The sequence below is a fragment of the Leiobunum rupestre genome, chromosome 8, assembly GCF_980474605.1.
Source record: "Leiobunum rupestre chromosome 8, qqLeiRupe1.1.hap1, whole genome shotgun sequence".
NCBI lineage: Eukaryota > Metazoa > Arthropoda > Arachnida > Opiliones > Sclerosomatidae > Leiobunum > Leiobunum rupestre.
This window is the reverse complement of record NC_143391.1, coordinates 49,822,096-49,841,060: the sequence shown is the minus strand read 5'-3', so window position 1 is coordinate 49,841,060 and position 18,965 is coordinate 49,822,096. Positions and strand designations below refer to the sequence as shown.

Below are 18,965 nucleotides of genomic sequence, written 5' to 3'. Positions count from 1 at the left end.
ATTGCCGTGATTTATCTTAATCGTTTCACTTAGGGCTTAAAGCCATTTTTAAGCGTTTTATATATTTAAATCTAATTGTAAAAGGCGATACATGTTAGCCCTAACTCTAGATGGCGATAATCGCGACTCGGCCTTCATGATTATAAGGGACCCCAAAAACAGTTTCAAGGGAGGACCCCCGAACCCATAGCTACGTCACTGAGAAAGCTACTATTTTTAAAATATAATTTATCAAAAACAAATTATAAAATTCTAAATAAATTAATGTGGGGGATTTTATTTCTCTTTAACTTCATTTGAATTGCTTGTGTATTTAACTTTAATTAATACTAAGCACACTGGAACCGTATAGGAACCGTTTAGGAAACGGAACCGATCGGTTCTAGATTTTGAAAACCGGGACCCAAACCGGAAACGATAAATTAAAATTTTAAGAACCGGAACCGAGATTGTCCAAAAAATGGAACCGTTGCATCCCTACTAAACACGCGCCATTAAATATGGTTTTCTTTTGACAATCAAACGCTTTATTAGTATTGTTAAATCTTTACTCGCACGTCATCATCATTCGACATTTAGGAAATCCAGCTAAGCCATTTGTGATAGCGTTTTCAATATTTGCCTCGTTTATTCAAACAATTTGAAAGCTTCATCCTTTTTCAGGGGCGGGGGGTGACAACAAGAGGGGCAAAGCATCGGGACTCCAACTGGAGAATTTGTCGTTTGGACTCACTCTTTGACGTCATCCCGGGCGAAGTAAGGGCCTGACCCTGAATTGCGGATTTTCATTTCGACGTTTTTGCTGCAGAAAAATGTCACGATTCGTGGCAAATTCACAAATAGGCTGAGTAGGCTTAAGCAATAAGAACCCCCCGTGGACCAGAATTGTAAGAGTGATAAAACACGAGAAAAGGTAGAAAAGTAGGCAAGGAAAAGGGACAAAATAAAAGCTAAACCCTAATCGAATTAAATGAAATTACAAGCTACTCATACTAATAGGACTTTTGGAAATTCTGGCTATTTTATTTATTTTTTAATTGGTTTTTGATCCGAGATTCGCGTCTTGAAGACCTATTGGACCCAGGAATTTATAAGTTTTAAGTGGTCGACGCACTTGCCTTTTGAAGATTACACCTGGTGGCCCGCTTCGTGTTTTGTCACTCCCTATTTTTCTTTCGAAAATTCCATTCGCCTTACGATTAGGAAGGCTAGATCGACCCGAATGGCAATAGGTACGATGTCGCGATGTTTGAGTGCAATTATCCACTGTGGTTTTTGGGAATTGGGAGCGTAGTGGCCGCGCTAGAGCCAAGGAGAGGAGCACTGGTGGAACATTATTGAACTCCGGAAAGCTCGTTCAGTTTCCGGAAAGCGTCCGGCCCCAAAAGATCATTCCCGTAAGAAGAACCGGCGGACAATCCGGTACGATCCTGGGCTTTCTCTTGAAACCATTTTGAGCGTGACTATCAATCCCCCTCACGCGCTAACAGCAAGCTCCTTCTATCTAAAAATTATCCAATCAGCCTGGTGTAACAATAATAATCAGCTAGGCTAATACCCAAGGCGCCACCTTAGGCCTAAGTCATCAATACTCATTGACTCCCGAAAACTGACACGAAACTCACTCCGTTGACGTTTTCCATTATCCACTCCCGTTCTGGACGAAAAACCAGACCCTGAGCGTCACACTATATTCATTCTCCCTAGTTTGAATTGCGCCTTCATATGCTCTATAATCCCTAAAAATTATTAGTCGAGGTATACGCATAATAAATATTCAGTTATATTTATTTTTATTTTATTTGCTGTTAGTGTCCGAAGACTCTAAATTTGAGCCTAAAAGCATTGACAAATTTGCCAAGATGAACGCCAACTTCCTGATTCAAAATGGTCACATCTGGGCTTTTTAGAATTGTCAAAGCATTTCATTTTCGAGCAGTCAGAATCTGATGCATTATGCCATTTGGATATTTTCGCTCTGCAAGTACATTGGCATGTTTGGTCACCACGGACCCTAGATAGTGAAAAGCATTTGGCCTTTTGAAATCCGATTCCTTTGCACGACGTGCGCTGGCAATTTTCGTCATTGTCGTCTGTCGATGGGCACTCTGTCAACGATAATTATTTTTCGGGGTGTAAAATTTATTTCGGTACATCAAATAAATCAAATATTAGTTTCCTGAAAACGAATAAACCCTGATAAATGTTCACGAATATTCCTTACTAAGAGTAAAATCTACTAAGCGCCATCTATTAAGTGAGCTAAAAAGAAACTATACTCGTAGATATTCTTTTGAAAAATACTGGAATGAAAAAGATAAATTTTGTTTAAAAATTCTAGATATTTTTCTAATAGACTTTAAATGGAAAATCCTACAAAGAAAAATCCTAATTTTGTTAAAATGCAAAATCTCGTAGCCCAAAATACTATTGTTCAATGCCTTTTCAAAATTGCTCGAACAAAACTTTAAATGTCGATATTCAGGGTATATGTTTAATATTGACGTATTTCATTTACACTACCGGGAAATTTAATTTAGTAGACAAAGTATTACACGGAGAAAGTTGCATGGAAAATTCAAAAACGCACAAAGCAATTTTTATGTTCTAGATTATGAGGCCATGAAAAATCTCTAAATTATTCTACCCCAAAAAAAGTTTTCGTAATGAAAAAAATATACCATTCATTTAAATTTGTTCAATGGGTTCAAAAAAAGCTCGATTAAAGGTCCGTTTGCGACAATACGTGCCCGATGAATCTTGTTTCGAGGCTTGTCACGTGTCTTTTGTTCACTCGTCCCTTTATATAGCCCCAGTGGAAAACGTCCATCAGTGTCAGGTCTGCAACTGATCCAGGCACCGTCCTGTAGAAATCATAGTCCAGAGAAATGCGGTTCAACTCTTTCTGCAGAAGCACCTAAAATGTTTGCCAGCTCAGATGATTTGGCAGAAAAGGAATACTTGATGGATGGCCACTTAGAGTAGAATAAGAAGGTCCGGATTTTCGTTAGACATCACACGAGGCCAGTGATAAAAGTCATAACGACGTTCCGTATCTCCTTCGTGAAATTCTTGCAATGGAGTCACTCAAATCGGATGGAAGTTGTGATTGCGCACTGAGCACAATTCTTTGGTAAACCTATATTTGCTCGTCAGAGAGCCTTATTGGAGAGTTATATTTAAACAACTTATACTTCATTTATTGCGCTTCAACCTAAACTACATGTATATATCCCTTGTAAAAATATAGTTTAAAATTGATGAAATTTATGTCATTGACCAATTTAAAAACGATCCAATCAACGCGAGGGGGCCTTTTGGGTAAAAATTTAACTAACTAACTGACTAACTTGTTTTGATTACGAAGATAGCGGCATCTGTGGAAAAAGAGCTACTTGACGTCCTGCCGACACTTGCTTTAAGCGAACGGTTTTATGACTGTGTATTCTGTGAGGAGTGCGTAAACTTAACAATTGATTTATTATAGCCGAATAATAATTCTACCATTTTTTATTAGAAATAATGAAGAGGCGTATTTGATAATATTGATTATACTCGAGCAATTTCCCAGTGATAAGCTAAAGAAGGTGTCGCTTTAAAAATGAAAACTCTTCATTGTACAGAGCATTGCAATGCGACCAAACTGGTTTGTGAAGTCAAGTGAATATAACCTAGAGGCTTTGCCTACATTCCGATTTAATGGGAAATGGTTGAATTGTAATGAACACGTTTTTATGACTTCATAATCTTGTGAGAAATTGGGAATTTTCCATAGAAGTAATTTCTTTTCAACTTTTTGAGTCTACAAAATAACTTTCTCTTTGACTTTTTGTCTACCATCTATCGGTGAAATCGTGTACCTTTTAATTTCTTTGAAATTGAGATATTAATAAAAACACAATCAATGAAAATTTTGTAATTCTAGATTAATTCATTTTTAAGACCACAATTCACACAAAATAATAATTTAAAACAAAGGATTATAAAAATTATATTTATAATTAATAATTATTATAATAATTATTAAGTGTTATTTTCGTAACCCGTTGAAGAGATTGCGCTCTTGACCTAAAATCAAGATAGAGCCTGAAATGTGACGGATTTCTAACACTATGGGTCAATTCCCAAGTCTGTTAGAGAAAATTTCATTCTTCCTATCGTGTGAAGAGCAACTTCCCCTACTTCTAACGTCCTCTGTTCCGTCGTCTTCCCAATATTTGGTACAGTCGCGAAGAAGACGACGGAGCAGACGACATCGTGGCGTATGGGAAGTGAGCTTTCGCTAGAAAAGGGAGAGATAATTTTCATCCACAGATCTTAGAAATCAAAAATTTAAGAAGAATAAAAAAAGTATTTCGAACGTTTCTAAGAGATGATCAATGAAACTACATAGAAATGATCAAAATGGTTGTGCTTGGCTCCGGACTATCGCGCAATTCAGTGTGAAATCTTACCCCCGCAGTGATCGAAGGGTCCGAGCCACTTTCCTTCTACGCATGTTATAGATTTTTTTCCCCCAGTTTCACACGGAATGGTGCATACGTGCATCGTCCGTCCAAACCGGAATCATGCATATCCGTACAACTATGCTTGGGGTGTTTGTGGAATTCGTGATCAGGACAGTCTATTTAATGAAAACAGAAATTATCAACGCTTTGTCTTAAGCTGAAAACACATTGAAAGCCAATCTCGGCTTTCGTTAAAAATGTGAAAAACACTCAAACTGACAAAACCTTTAAAGAAAGCGTTTCTATGTAGAAGCACCTTCCGGCAATAATTATGTCGAAAGTGGTTTGACCTCCATCTATTAATGGCAAAGCGTACTAAAAATCACATTTTCTGTAGTAGTAGAAAGATTTTATGAGAATAGCGAGTACCTATTAGTGTCCATTATAGCGCCTTATTACTTTATATCACGCAAAACTTTTGCGCAGGCAAAAGCTGAGAAACGCTCGTCTAGAGAAAGCGAATAGTTTTCGATTCAAGAGGCCATCGAGAACAGTCGCGTAGCAGCCTTAACAAAGGACCTTGTTCAGTTTCCCTGCTTTGCGCTTGTGTTTCTTTCACGCAGACGATATGAAGACCAAATTAACTACATTGAACCCGAATGCAATCATTTCTACCAGGAACGACGAACTACACCATTAACCGGTCTACCATCTGGAGCCAGGATGTCCGTTTCCTATCCACGTGTTATTTAATTACTTAAAACAAGGAAGTATTACACTTTTGTCCACAAAAAGTTTCAAGAAAATTCCTTGTTTTTTTTAAGAAACAGCAGTTTTACTACAGAGTCAGCTGATAATCGCAAATAAACGTATTTCTCATTAATTTGGGTTTCTATTTTCATTCAATCGAAAAGATGCTTTTTAAAATTTTACAAAATAAATGTAATGTTTATTCGTGGCAACAAAAATGATCAAGCTTGAGTAGAAGGAAAGTGAAGGCGAGACGCCAGTCCCAGGTTCAGGTTTAGGTTCGGGATCGAGATCCGGGATTTATGGGGTGAAATAGGGGTAAAAACGTCGAAAAGTCAATGTATTTATGTTATTTCTCGCGACGATTTGTTTTTTCGTATATCAACATATTGTGTCCAGGCCAACTTGTTCATTTATCTACGCTTATCTCGAAAGATACTTGAACGTATATCTTATCAAGTTTTATCGTACGGAATAAGTTGAAATGATGTAAAAATTGATAACCTAGGCGACGCGTGCGCAGATTACCCCGGGGGACGCGGTTAATTTGAATTTAAGAGTGTTTTGACGTCATGGAATATTCGTTGTTAAAGTAGAATGGAAATATTTTTAAACTTCATTTTAATATAATTGTAGTACGCTTGGCACTTGAACCTATCTCACGAGTATTTCTTAAAACGAATATCTCGATCGCGTTTTATCGTACGAAATAAGTGGAAATTATGTAAGTTGTATGATACTTGATAACCTAGGCAGGAAGATAGCACGCGCGTGCGTGGATTACCTGGGAGGCGCGGATTGCCCGGGCGCGCGGTTAATTTGAATTTAAAACATTGATTCCCTCTCCGAAATAATTCATGTACCCAAAATTGGACCGCAGGTTTTTTTCTTTTAGGGGAATCTCTATGGGAGTTTAACATTACAATAAAGCGAATAGGTCCAGTTTGGGGTAATTTTGGTCCGAAATGGGGTACATAGGGCCGAAAATGGTGACTTTGGTCGTTTTAAGGGTACTTTTGGTCTATTTTGGTCCATTTTTGGGTACATCAGAAAAGCAGTTGGAAAAACGAAGAGCCTTATTTTTTTTTCCACCCATCTCCAAACTCCAAAAATTTATTGCTATAATTTATTTATCCCTTCCGTAGGTATAAAATAAGATAAAAACCACTTACGTATATTTTAATTACGGTCAATTAAAAATACTTAATTAGTGTACTAAGTTACGTTTAAAAGAACCTTTTGTAACAATTCCAATATGTAAATATAGGTATAAGGATTGAAAAAATACTTAAAGTGGTTTTACTGATAAACTCTAAAGGAATTTAACTTTAAAGGTATCTTAGATTATTGTTTTTAATTTTATTCAAGTTGAAAACGTATTAAGAGTCCTTCAAAGTACTATAAAAGGATTATATTTACGAACTTAATTCATATTTTCTTCAAACTTTCAATTCGCTTTTATTACTATTTAAATACGGTAAAATATAATTCTTATACACAAATATAGTCAGAAAGATACTATAAAACACTAAAATTAAAATTAAATTAAATTTGTGTGGATAAGATTTGTAAATATCATTTTGAAACTAATAACTTTCACGCTTTATTTAAGTCAAGCCAATAAAAACAATTACCTATATTTTAAATTCGGTAAAATATAAATACATTTCCGATATGTAAATAGGTAGAATAACACTATGAAAAGTTCCTTTTTCTTCTTTTAATACGACAACACACAACTCTGATACGCAAATATATAAAGAAAATATAAAAAAAATTTACTCTACGTTCGATATGTTAAAATACATTTCCGATACACAAATATAGATAAAGAAATACTATAAAATGTAAAAAGGTAGAAAAATACTACACATTAACCATTATGAATTTAAGCTTACAACATCCTTCACGTATAGAGCATAACATATATGTTCAGAGTTAACTTGTTTCCTCGTTATCTTTATCGCATGTGTTTTAAATAGCGTATGGAATAAGTTAAGAATGTACTGAAATGGTGTATGTTTAAACCTCGTAGAATAAAGAGTAAAACATATGTTCAGAGTCGGCTTGATTACTAAAGCGAATAACACAGACGTTTCCGGTGTAGTCACGTAGGAAGAAAAATACTACAACACTCTCTATACTCTACATTCAACACGTTAAAATATACTTCCGAAATGCCAATATAGGTAGTAAAATACTACAAAATCTCTATACTTTACCTTCAATACGTTAAATTACATTCCAATATGTAAATATAGGAGGAAAAATACTGCAAAAGCCTCTTTTCTTGGCGTTCAATATGTTAAAAAAGATTTCTGAAATGCAAATGTAGGTAGTAAATACTACAAAATCTCTATACTCTACCTTCAATACGTTAAATTACATTCCAATATGTAAATATAGGTAGTAAATACTACAAAAGCCTCTTTTCTTGGCGTTCAATATGTTAAAATAGATTTCTGAAATGCAAATATAGGTAGTAAATACTACAAAATCTCTATACTCTACCTTCAATACGTTAAATTACATTCCAATATGTAAATATAGGTAGTAAATACTACAAAAGCCTCTTTTCTTGGCGTTCAATATGTTAAAATAGATTTCTGAAATGCAAATATAGGTAGTAATTACTACAAAAGCCTCTTACTCTACGTTCAATACGTTAAATTAATGATATGCCTCCGATCGAATCGTTCATTTTTTCCTATTTAAATATACGCATTTAAATTAGAATAGCTTCTAGTGTTCGGCAGTCGATTAATTTTTATCCACAAATTTTCCGATTTATTTAAAAAACGTTGGTAAAAAGAATATAATTTTAACTTATTTAATTGTGTTTTTTACCCAACCAAGCATTTATTTGAATAAAAGTGGTATTTATTTAAATAACCAATAGTTAAATAAAAATTGTTAAATGTTTAAATAATCGAAAGTGAACAAGCCTATTTTTTAAATAAAACAAACAGACTTTAGAGTTGATAAGATTTGTAAATATCATTTGAAACTAATAATTTTCACGCTTTATTTAAGTCAAGCAATTACATTTTTAAAAATGAAAGAAGTTAAACAATATAAAAATTTGTAAATATTGTAAATATTTTTAGGTAATAAAGAAATTCAGAAATGTTTTAATTAAAATATCTTTCATTTTCTACTACATTTTTAAAAATGAAAGAAGTTTAACAATATAATTATTCTAATATAATTTCAAAATCAGGTATTATTTAAAGTACAAATGCATAATTTAGTGAAGCAATTCTTATTTAAATACTTTTATTTAATTAATTTGTGTATCTGAAATGTATTAATTGAAAAATAAGTGGGTTTTACTATTTATCACGGTTTTTTATATATATATATATATATATATATACAGGAATTGTTACAAAAGGTTCTTTTAAACGTAACTTAGTTCAAAACGTATTAAGAGCCCTTCAGAGTACTATAAAAGGATTTCATTTACAAACTAAATTAATATTTTCTTCAAACTTTCAATTCGTTATAATTTGAATTTAAATGAAAACATCATGGATTATAGGTGCGTAATCTACTATTAGACCGAACTAATTAAAAAAATACTTAAAGTAAGTGGTTTTACTGATAAACTCCAAAGGAATTTTGGAATTTTCTAGAATAGCAAAGTAAAACTAAAACGTAAACCAAGTTTAAAACGAAACTAATAACAGGGAGAAAGGTTAAAGTAAGTAATTTTTTTGATTTTTCGTTTTTTAATTTGAGTTCCCTATATTATTATAAACTAAATTAAATATAATTTTTGAAAATTTGTGATAAAAGATCTGCTCCTTCGTGTTTTACATATATTTAAAAACTCGAGATTTTAATGAATTGTTTTCAAAGCATGAAAAATATAGCAGATCCTTTGATTTTAATTGTAGTTAGTAGTTACTTAAAAAAAGTCGCTAGCTGACTTGGAGCTGGTGTAGTTAAATTTTAAAAATGTGTATTTTAAATTTTGTTTGTAAAAGTTTTTTTTGAAAAAGTTTAGTATTATAGTTTAAATTTATTAAATAAAATAAAATATAAATTATACATTTGGTTTAGTATTTTACTATTGCAAGTAAAATTAATAGTAATTTCAATTACTTTTTTAGTTTTTTTTTTGACAAATATGCAAACTATTTAGTTATTTCAAAAACAAATACGTCGAATTATTTGGTATTCGAAATACTATTGGTTAGTTTTTATATCTTTAATTTTATTTTTCAGAACAATTTCTCTTTGTCTAGCTTCTTCTAACTTTAATTTAGATGGCCTTAAAGCCAAGTATTTAACAAATTTTGTAACCAAGTAGATGGAGCTTTAAACAATTTTTCAGTCATGTAGTCAAGGAAATGTTCAAATATACGTGTATTTGGTCATTTTGATGGTCAAATAGCCCAGTATGGAACTGTGAGATGATAGTCAGACATTGAGACGCGGGTGGCGCCCGTGCCCCAGCGTCCGCGCCCTCGCCCTGATGGTGCCCTGAGCCTCCGTCGACGTCTGAAATGTGAAATGGGGCACCGACGGGGCTGGCGCGGACGCTGGGGCACGGGCGCCACCCGCGTCTCAATGTCTGACTATCATCTCACAGTTCCATACTGGGCTATTTGACCATCAAAATGACCAAATACACGTATATTTGAACATTTCCTTGACTACATGACTGAAAAATTGTTTAAAGCTCCATCTACTTGGTTACAAAATTTGTTAAATACTTGGCTTTAAGGCCATCTAAATTAAAGTTAGAAGAAGCTAGACAAAGAGAAATTGTTCTGAAAAATAAAATTAAAGATATAAAAACTAACCAATAGTATTTCGAATACCAAATAATTCGACGTATTTGTTTTTGAAATAACTAAATAGTTTGCATATTTGTCAAAAAAAAACTAAAAAAGTAATTAAAATTACTATTAATTTTACTTGCAATAGTAAAATACTAAACCAAATGTATAATTTATATTTTATTTTATTTAATAAATTTAAACTATAATACTAAACTTTTTCAAAAAAAACTTTTACAAACAAAATTTAAAATACACATTTTTAAAATTTAACTACACCAGCTCCAAGTCAGCTAGCGACTTTTTTTAAGTAACTACTAACTACAATTAAAATCAAAGGATCTGCTATATTTTTCATGCTTTGAAAACAATTCATTAAAATCTCGAGTTTTTAAATATATGTAAAACCCGAAGGAGCAGATCTTTTATCACAAATTTTCAAAAATTATATTTAATTTAGTTTATAATAATATAGGGAACTCAAATTAAAAAACGAAAAATCAAAAAAATTACTTACTTTAACCTTTCTCCCTGTTATTAGTTTCGTTTTAAACTTGGTTTACGTTTTAGTTTTACTTTGCTATTCTAGAAAATTCCAAAATTCCTTTAGAGTTTATCAGTAAAACCACTTACTTTAAGTATTTTTTTAATTAGTTCGGTCTAATAGTAGATTACGCACCTATAATCCATGATGTTTTCATTTAAATTCAAATTATAACGAATTGAAAGTTTGAAGAAAATATTAATTTAGTTTGTAAATGAAATCCTTTTATAGTACTCTGAAGGGCTCTTAATACGTTTTGAACTTCCAAAATAAATTTATGTACTAAGTTACGTTTAAAAGAACCTTTTGTAACAATTCCAATATAAATATATATATAAAAAACCGTGATAAATAGTAAAACCCACTTATTTTTCAATAAATACATTTCAGATACACAAATTAATTAAAAGTATTTAAATAAGAATTGCTTCACTAAATTTTGCATTTGTACTTTAAATAATACCTGATTTTGAAATTATATTGGAATAATTATATTGTTAAACTTCTTTCATTTTTAAAAATGTAGTAGAAAATGAAAGATATTTTAATTAAAACATTTCTTAATTTCTTTATTACCTAAAAATATTTACAATATTTACAAATTTTTATATTGTAACTTCTTTCATTTTTAAAAATGTAATTGCTTGACTTAAATAAAGCGTGAAAATTATTAGTTTCAAATGATATTTACAAATCTTATCAACTCTAAAGTCTGTTTGTTTTATTTAAAAAATAGGCTTGTTCACTTTCGATTATTTAAACATTTAACAATTTTTATTTAACTATTGGTTATTTAAATAAATACCACTTTTATTCAAATAAATGCTTGGTTGGGTAAAAAACACAATTAAATAAGTTAAAATGATATTCTTTTTACCAACGTTTTTTAAATAAATCGGAAAATTTGTGGATAAAAATTAATCGACTGCCGAACACTAGAAGCAATTCTAATTTAAATGCGTATATTTAAATAGGAAAAAATGAACGATTCGATCGGAGGCATATCATTAATTTAACGTATTGAACGTAGAGTAAGAGGCTTTTGTAGTAATTACTACCTATATTTGCATTTCAGAAATCTATTTTAACATATTGAACGCCAAGAAAAGAGGCTTTTGTAGTATTTATTACCTATATTTGCATTTCAGAAATCTATTTTAACATATTGAACGCCAAGAAAAGAGGCTTTTGTAGTATTTACTACCTATATTTACATATTGGAATGTAATTTAACGTATTGAAGGTAGAGTATAGAGATTTTGTAGTATTTACTACCTACATTTGCATTTCAGAAATCTTTTTTAACATATTGAACGCCAAGAAAAGAGGCTTTTGCAGTATTTTTCCTCCTATATTTACATATTGGAATGTAATTTAACGTATTGAAGGTAAAGTATAGAGATTTTGTAGTATTTTACTACCTATATTGGCATTTCGGAAGTATATTTTAACGTGTTGAATGTAGAGTATAGAGAGTGTTGTAGTATTTTTCTTCCTACGTGACTACACCGGAAACGTCTGTGTTATTCGCTTTAGTAATCAAGCCGACTCTGAACATATGTTTTACTCTTTATTCTACGAGGTTTAAACATACACCATTTCAGTACATTCTTAACTTATTCCATACGCTATTTAAAACACATGCGATAAAGATAACGAGGAAGCAAGTTAACTCTGAACATATATGTTATGCTCTATACGTGAAGGATGTTGTAAGCTTAAATTCATAATGGTTAATGTGTAGTATTTTTCTACCTTTTTACATTTTATAGTATTTCTTTATCTATATTTGTGTATCGGAAATGTATTTTAACGTATCGAACGTAGAGTAAATTTTTTTTATATTTTCTTTATATATTTGCGTATCAGAGTTGTGTGTTGTCGTATTAAAAGAAGAAAAAGGAACTTTTCATAGTGTTATTCTACCTATTTACATATCGGAAATGTATTTATATTTTACCGAATTTAAAATATAGGTAATTGTTTTTATTGGCTTGACTTAAATAAAGCGTGAAAGTTATTAGTTTCAAAATGATATTTACAAATCTTATCCACACAAATTTAATTTAATTTTAATTTTAGTGTTTTATAGTATCTTTCTGACTATATTTGTGTATAAGAATTATATTTTACCGTATTTAAATAGTAATAAAAGCGAATTGAAAGTTTGAAGAAAATATGAATTAAGTTCGTAAATATAATCCTTTTATAGTACTTTGAAGGACTCTTAATACGTTTTCAACTTGAATAAAATTAAAAACAATAATCTAAGATACCTTTAAAGTTAAATTCCTTTAGAGTTTATCAGTAAAACCACTTTAAGTATTTTTTCAATCCTTATACCTATATTTACATATTGGAATTGTTACAAAAGGTTCTTTTAAACGTAACTTAGTACACTAATTAAGTATTTTTAATTGACCGTAATTAAAATATACGTAAGTGGTTTTTATCTTATTTTATACCTACGGAAGGGATAAATAAATTATAGCAATAAATTTTTGGAGTTTGGAGATGGGTGGAAAAAAAAATAAGGCTCTTCGTTTTTCCAACTGCTTTTCTGATGTACCCAAAAATGGACCAAAATAGACCAAAAGTACCCTTAAAACGACCAAAGTCACCATTTTCGGCCCTATGTACCCCATTTCGGACCAAAAGTACCCCAAACTGGACCTATTAGCTTTATTGTAATGTTAAACTCCCATAGAGATTCCCCTAAAAGAAAAAAACCTGCGGTCCAATTTTGGGTACATGAATTATTTCGGAGAGGGAATCAATGTTTTAAATTCAAATTAACCGCGCGCCCGGGCAATCCGCGCCTCCCAGGTAATCCACGCACGCGCGCGCTATCTTCCTGCCTAGGTTATCAAGTATCATACAACTTACATAATTTCCACTTATTTCGTACGATAAAACGCGATCGAGATATTCGTTTTAAGAAATACTCGTGAGATAGGTTCAAGTGCCAAGCGTACTACAATTATATTAAAATGAAGTTTAAAAATATTTCCATTCTACTTTAACAACGAATATTCCATGAAGTCAAAACACTCTTAAATTCAAATTAACCGCGTCCCCCGGGGTAATCTGCGCACGCGTCGCCTAGGTTATCAATTTTTACATCATTTCAACTTATTCCGTACGATAACACTTGATAAGATATACGTTCAAGTATCTTTCGCGATAAGCGTAGATAAATGAACAAGTTGGCCTGGACACAATATGTTGATATACGGGAAAACACATCGTCGCGAGAAATACCCTAAATAAATTGACTTTTGGACGATTTTACCCTCATTTCACCCCTTAAATCCCGGTTTTCGATCCCGAACCTAAACCTGAACCTGGGACTGGCGTCTCGCCCTCACTTTCCTTCTACTAGCTTGCCAGCGATGAAAGCTGATATGTTAGCACACGCATATTGCTTCCCTTTTCTGTGAACGCACTTCTCTTGGCGGCTGCCAATGCAAAAACAAATTTAACTAATTTAGCCGTCATTTTTCTCCTTGATTAATATCGGGGGACAAAAAAAAAGTGATTTTGCCCGGGCTCTTTTCACTTTCAGTTTTATTTATAATTAATACCTCGATAAATTTTATCACCAGGCGAGTTTAACGTTTTAGGCTACATACGGTACACTTACCAAAACCTACTTAGACTAACGCTTAATAAGCAGATTTTGGCTGGCGAAAAGTAAATTATGAAATCCAAGTGGCTAGATTTTACATTCTTAAAGTCTCGTACAGGGCCCTGCTTAGAGGTCTCGCGGCCCCGGGCGAATTGCATGGGGGAAACTGAGTGTAGCGGCCCTCCGGTATATACATCCCCATGGGAAAATTTTAGCGGCCCTGGGCGACCGCCCGGCTCGCCACCCCCTAAGCACGGCCCTTGTCTCTTATATCGCAAAGTGTGCTTTTGAAGGCTGTCATTAGAGATTATTATGGTTTCCAATTTCAAATTCTCCATTCACACGCAAATAAATGAAAACCTTAGAGCGATTCACGTAATTTTGACATTGAATGCAATTTTGAAACGTTTGGCGCACTAGGGCAAATGTGTGAAAGTATTTAGAGAGGCAGACATTTGGAAATACATATTAGATAAAACCTTATCAATAAAACTTACCTTCAGCATTCGTAGGGCAGAGAGCGCTAAGTATGAACGCGGCGAGAACCACACAGTTCATTTCCAAGATACTTTGAAACCCCTTTCTGTAACTCGAGCTTTGGCACTTAGAAGCGTTATATACCTTTTCCCAGAGCGAATTGAAAGTCAAGTCCTTCTACTCCAAACAAAAAACGCCACGAGTAAAGCCACGAAACAATATAAATTACCACTTATTTTTTCAAAACTTATTTCAATAAAATATAAAATAACAAAAACTAATAAAGTTGTACTCATTGAATTGTCAATTTACCTTTTAAATCAATTTGAGAAATATTGCTTATTGTAGGGAAATAATGGAACTAACAGCCTCGCGTACACGTTCTAGGCTTAAAAAGCAAAGATTTTAATATTTTGGGATTTTAATATTATAAATATTATTACATTAATTTTTGGCACGGATTTCGTGGAACCCTAACGACGAAAATGTCAACAAACTTCCTGCTTTTTAAAGGATGCGAGCCAATTTCATAGATCTTTTCAGTATGGGTACACAAGAACTCATATAATTTAATTACGTTGAACCATCGTTGCGATCTCTGTTAGGTCGGCAACCATTGACGTTTATCTATGATCAAACAATTTCTTTAATATAGCCCAAATCTCGTCAAAATTTGGGCGATTTTTGGGATGGAAAAATGAATTAGAAAAAATTTTTAAACTTAACTTAAAAATAGTATTCTCCCTGATGAAGCCCTCAAACGGCTATGGCGAAACTAGTCGTCTCCTTTTTAATTAAACAACTTTATTATACATTATGTGGATCTTTTATTTCGTTTTAACCGTATTTACATGTATAAGTGCCGCTGCTATTTATAATATTTCTACGAGTAGTTTCTTTTTCACTCGCAATAGATGGCGCTTAATAGATGTAACTCTTAGTATATAAATATTCGTTAGCCCGGTCATTATTTATAAGTTTGCAAATACAATCTCCTGAGAATCCTTTATCAAATATTTATTTTCTAGCCACGTCAAATACCAAAAAGAATATTTAAATTAAATTGGCAACTTTTAAAATTAAATACCAAATAATATTTCGAATGCCATATAATTTAAGTATTTGATTTAAGAGCCAATTATTTTGCAAACTATTTGAAATAAGAAAAATATCCATCACCCTTTCGGAATATTCAGCTATTTGATCGGAAAAGGGAATATTCGTGAATATTTATCAGGGTTTATTCGTTTTTAGGAAACGAATTTTTGATTTTTTTTATGTAACGAAATAAATTTTACACCCCGAAAAATAATTATCGTTGACAGAGTGCCCATCGACAGACGGCTATGACAAAAATTGACAGCGCACGTCGTGCAAAGGAATCGGATTGCAAAAGGCCAAATGCTTTTCACTATCTAGGGACCATGGTGACCAAACATGCCAATGTACTTGCAGAAGGAAAATATACCAATGGCATAATGCATCAGATTCTGACTGCTCGAAAATGAAATGCTTGAATTTTAAAGAGCCCAGATGTGACCATTTTAAATCTGGAAGTTGGCGTTCATCTTGGCAAATTTGTCAATTCTTTTAGGCTCAAATTCTTCGGACACTAACTGCAAATAAAATAATAATAAATAGAGCTTAATATTTATTAGTCGTATACCTCGACTAATAATTATTCTAGTTTATAGCGCATAATTTATGAAGGCGCCATTTAAACTAGGGAGAATGAATATGGTGTGACGCTCAGGGTCTGGTTTTTCAGCCAGAACGGGAGTGGATAATGGAAAACGTCAACGGAGTGAGTTTCGTGTCAGTTTTCGGGAGCCAATGAGTATTGATGACTAAGGCCTAAGGTGGCGCCTTGGGTATTAGCCTAGCTGACTATTATCGTTATACCGGGCTGATTGGATAATTTTTAGATAGAAGGAGCTTGCTGTTAGCGCGTGAGGGGGATTGGGAGTCACTCTCAAAATGGTTTCAAGAGAAAGCCCAGGATCGTACGGAAATGATCTTTTGGGGCCGGACGCTTTCCGGAAACTGAACGAGCTTTCTGGAGTTCAATAATGTTCCACCAGTGCTCCTCTCCTTGGCTCTAGCGCGGCCACTACGCTCCCAATTCCCAAAGACCACAGTGGATAATTGCACTCAAACATCGCGACATCGTACCTATGGTCATTCGGGTCGATCTAGCCTTCCCAATCTTAAGGCGAATGGAATTTTCGAAAGAAAAATAGGAAGTGACAAAACACGAAGAAGGCCGCCAGGTGTGAACTTCAAAAGGCAAGTGTGTGGACCACTTAAAACTTATAAATTCCCGGTACCAATAGGTCTTCAAGACGCGAATCTCGGGTCAAAAACTAATTAAAAATTAAATAAAATAGCCAGAATTTCCAAAAGACCTATTAGTACGAGAAGCGTAAAATTTCATTTAATTCGATTAGGGTTTAGCTTTTATTTTTTCCCTTTTCATTGCGCACTTTTCTACCTTTTCTCGTGTTTTAACACTCTTATAATTTTGGTCCATGGGGGTTCTTTTTACTTAAGCCTGCTCAGCCTATTAGTTAATTTGCCACCACTCGTGACAATTTTCAACAGCCAAAATGGCAGACGTCGAAATTAAATTCCGCAAATCAGGGTCAGGCCCTTACTTCGCCAAGGATGACGTCAAAGAGTGAGTCAAAACGACCAATTCTCTAGTTGGAGTCCCGTTGCTTTCCCCCTCTCCTTGTCATCCCCCTGCCCCTGAAAAAGGATGAAGCTTTCAAATTGTTTGAATAAACGAGGCAAATATTGAAAACCCTATCACTAATTACATCGAATTCTAAAGATGGACATTTTGAAGTTTGAGAACCCCATTATATCACGGTAAAGATCGGCCTGAATAAAGTCACAATTATTTATTATAAGATATTAATATATTCGCCATTACTAAAGATAACACATTAATGTTCTTAATTTTAATTAAATAATCATTTAATTCTTAAATTCAGTTAAATAATCATTTAATTCTTAATTTTAGTTAATTAATCATTTAAATCAAAATTTTTGTTAAATAATAATTTATTTCTTAATTTTAGTTAAATAATGGTTTAATTCTTTATTTAAGATAAATAATAATCGAATTCTTAATTTTAGTTTAATAATAATTTAATTCTTAATTTTAGTTTAATAAAAATTTAATTCTTAATTTTAGTTAAATAATAATTTATTTCTTAAATTTTGGTTCTATGTTTAACCTCAAGCCCCAAATTCCAAGAACCCCGTCCAAGACTAAGTACTCAAAGCCAATAATGGTCAAGATAATCATTTTAAAGGTCAAATACCCATATTGAATATAGATTGCCCATTTAAGCACCAATGCCGTATATGAATATATATCTATAAGTTTGTCCTTTTCTTTTTATTTATTTGTATGTCATGTTCCTAAATACTCGAGAACGGTTAGCTCTACAGATTTGAGATATTAACTCAATGTTCAGGGCCTGATTTCCAACTAAACTTAATAATAAATTTGATAAAAAAACTAAGAGTAAATTAAACTTGAAATCAGGGATAAGAATATCGAATATAAGAACCAAATAGGATAAACGTCAGGGCAAAAAAATCCCAAAATCACAGCTAAGAAAACCTAGACATCAACACAAAAAAAACTAGAACCCAGCCTACCCAGGGATACAAAAAATGTTAAATCAAGATAACAAATCTAAAAATCAGCGCTTAAGACGACGAATTATATTAAATAAATCGATAAAGTTAGCTATAATTCAAGCTTCTCGAATTAAATTAGTTAAATTTAACTTTTGCGTAAGCTAATTGTTCATTTTGAAAAAAGATTATGACTCAAAGTAACTAAGTTCTATTGACTATTTTGCAATTTATGATTAATTGAATAAAGCAAATAACTAATTGAATTTCCTACTTATTACAGCTAACATCAGCAAGTGTTTTTAAAAAGGTAAACCCAAGATCCATTGGGAATACCCTTTAAATCAGTGGGGGTATTACGTCAGTTATTATTAGAGTTAAAGAAAAAAATGAGAACAATGATCAATCTTTTTAAATAGCATATGTAATTATACTATATTCTTAAGTTCACCATCCGTAATTGATTACATTAGTTCCCTTTTTATTGTATATATTAATAAAATCCTATTATTATCCGAGGCGCTAAAATATTTGAAATAACTATAGTAATATTCTTGTTATATATTTTACCTTATCATAATTTCCTAAATCGAGGGCACGAAAAAGTCATGTCTGATGTTTTGGATAATTGAAGGAGTGGTCGGTGTGGTAGGATTCTTGGTAAGGTAGAGGATATGGGG

The 18,965-nt window shown here is 32.6% G+C and overlaps 1 long non-coding RNA gene across 1 annotated transcript; it reads right to left on the bottom strand.

The window, feature by feature from the left end:
* Positions 1-1,776: 1,776 nt before the first annotated feature.
* On the bottom strand, positions 1,777-14,809 carry LOC149933625 (uncharacterized). The gene is made up of 3 exons (XR_016473036.1): positions 14,655-14,809; positions 4,455-4,624; positions 1,777-2,108 (listed from the first exon to the last, which is right to left on the bottom strand). It is a non-coding gene; the product is annotated as an uncharacterized LOC149933625 (long non-coding RNA).
* Positions 14,810-18,965: the final 4,156 nt, after the last annotated feature.